The 2,411-nt window shown below is 37.3% G+C and overlaps 1 pseudogene; it reads right to left on the reverse strand.

Moving 5' to 3' along the window:
• Positions 1-1,045: 1,045 nt before the first annotated feature.
• On the reverse strand, positions 1,046-2,108 carry LOC100686512 (annotated as a pseudogene).
• Between the last annotated feature and the right edge of the window lie 303 nt (positions 2,109-2,411).

Consider the following 2,411-nt stretch of genomic DNA (forward strand, 5'->3'; position numbering starts at 1 on the left):
TTATTTTTTATTCTATTTGAAATCATTCTAGTTTAGAGGCTAAAAGAAAAGGCATCTCTCTTCATACAGCCACCTACCAAGTCTCTGAGAAGTATTGTAATTAAGTCAGTAGGGTACTGTGTCCATCTCTGAGCCAATCACTGTGACTGTGTAAAGGGGAGTGATGAGCTGCCCCATCAAAGTACCCTGAGTGGAGTAGAGGTACCCTAAAAGAAGGGAGATGATGTTATCAAGGAGGAGGCAGAGTGCTGGGCTGGCGGGGCGGGGGGGGGGGGTAATAAAGCAAAGGAAGGCTTTATTAGTGTTCTGAATCCCAATAAAGAGAAGTCTGAGAAAAGGTGGACATTTTTCTAAGCACAGTAAAATCAAAGGAATACAAGGGAATAAACCAAAGGAGCATTCCACCCATTGTGAAAATGGGGACCTGATACAATTCTTACTTCCAGCCAAAAGTTTCTAACAGAGAAATAAATATATATTTACTAACCATGTTATTCACCAGAGCTAATTATATCCACTAAATATAATAATGTCACAAAATAAATGGTTTCTTCAGAATTTTATGGGTCCAGGATTCTTCATCCTAACAGTATTGTTCTATTAGAGAATACTACTACTCTTTAATTCTATTTTAAACCTAACAAAGTAAAAATTTAAAGAGGAAAAATTTCCTAGTCTGCTTCTTCTTGAATATCTTCCTACCACCAGAAGAAATATCTCTAGCTTCCAAATTTTCAGAATGCTTACTTCAAACCATTCACAAGAGACTTTGCACATTGTTTTGAATTCTGGTTAATTACATTTTTTACATATCCTATTTGGAAACTTTTTGAGTAAGACCTATCAAAAAGAGCAATAATAGTTAATTTTGAGCAACAATTATAAGTCAAATTCTGTATATATGTATACATGTGTGTGTACATGGTTGTGTATATATGTATATGCGTGTGTGTGTGTGTGTTGTTTGAAATATACCTATGAAATAGACTTGTACTACTTTTAGATGTGTACAATGTGGGTCCAAATAGATTAATTTTTATTTTATTTTAGGTACAAGTGACAAATATGTTTATTTTTATTGTTATTAAAGTTTTCTCCAATGTATTTCAGTAAATGAAGCATTTTATTTTATTTTACTTTATTCCACTGTTGGTCATAGTTTGAGCCCTACACACTCCCTTCCCTTTCACCTCAAAGGGAGCTCCTTTGTATGTAGCCACACACTCATCATTAGTGTACAGATCAGGTTGGATCTGCTCCCAAATCTTCTTAGGATTCAGCTCCTTGTAAGGCTCTCCAGGAAAAGCATCGGAAACAATTTTGTCTCCAGGAACAGACCCTGTAGGAGGCACCAAGATTTCAACCTTCTCAGGTGAACAAGCACACATCCCCCCATTGCTTGAGATATCACTCCCATCATCTTTGCAGGTTTCAGGTTACAAAGTAAAATCACCATCCTATTTTGCATCTGTTCAAGGGGAACATGATTCACCAGGCCACTGACAACTGTTCTTGGAGCTGTTTCTCCAATCTCCACTTCTTCTACATATAAAAAATCTGCATCAGGGTGTCTTCTGGCAGTGATGATACAACCAATTCGAAGATCCAGACGAGAAACATCCATTGGCTTAGAGTCAGCACTTCCTGCTACTGATTGCTGTTTTTTCTCCTTTTTCTTTCCTTTCACTTCAATTTTCTCTTCCATTTTTTTTTCGTCTGCTCCTCCTCCTATCTGTTCTTTGGCACCAGAAGATATAGTTGTTATTGGTCTAGACTATATCACATTTTCAGAAACCATGGAATTAGCTTGCAGCAGAGTACCAGATGGAAATGGTATTTGTTTCACTCCATTTTGAATTTCTGCCTGAATTAGCTCTTGTTTCAATTCTTCAATTTCTTTCTTTAATTTAATATTTTCAGCTTGAGGTTTCTTCTCCTCTCTCAAAGTTGCCTGCAAAATTGCTTTCTCCTTAAGAAAAGCAACTTGCTGTTTTAAATATTCAATAATTTGATCTGCTTCTGCACCCTTCTGTTCCAATCTCTTCAGAACAGTACCATTAGTTGCCATTTTTGCCAAGAAACGGCAGGAAATCATGAATCGGTGGACAGAACAGCCTGGGAAGACTCACCTGGGCAGCCTCAGTCCTAAGCAGTTAGGAACACCCCAAAGTTAGATTAATTTGTCCAAGATCAACTACAGATAAGAGGCAGTTGCAATATGAATCCCCAGATATGTGATCCCAAAGCAACTAGAATCATTTGGAGAGGGCATGATGAGAAAAAGAAGGATAAATTAGATGGCTATGTCTGTAATCCAGGTAACAGAAGACAGTGGTTTGACAATGGTGGTGGGAAGAAAAATGGAGAAATATAGATGGATTTAAGGATATTTTAAGGCAGCATCCAAAGGT

Source organism: Canis lupus, chromosome 20, assembly GCF_011100685.1.
Source record: "Canis lupus familiaris isolate Mischka breed German Shepherd chromosome 20, alternate assembly UU_Cfam_GSD_1.0, whole genome shotgun sequence".
In the NCBI taxonomy this organism is placed as follows: Eukaryota; Metazoa; Chordata; class Mammalia; order Carnivora; family Canidae; genus Canis; species Canis lupus.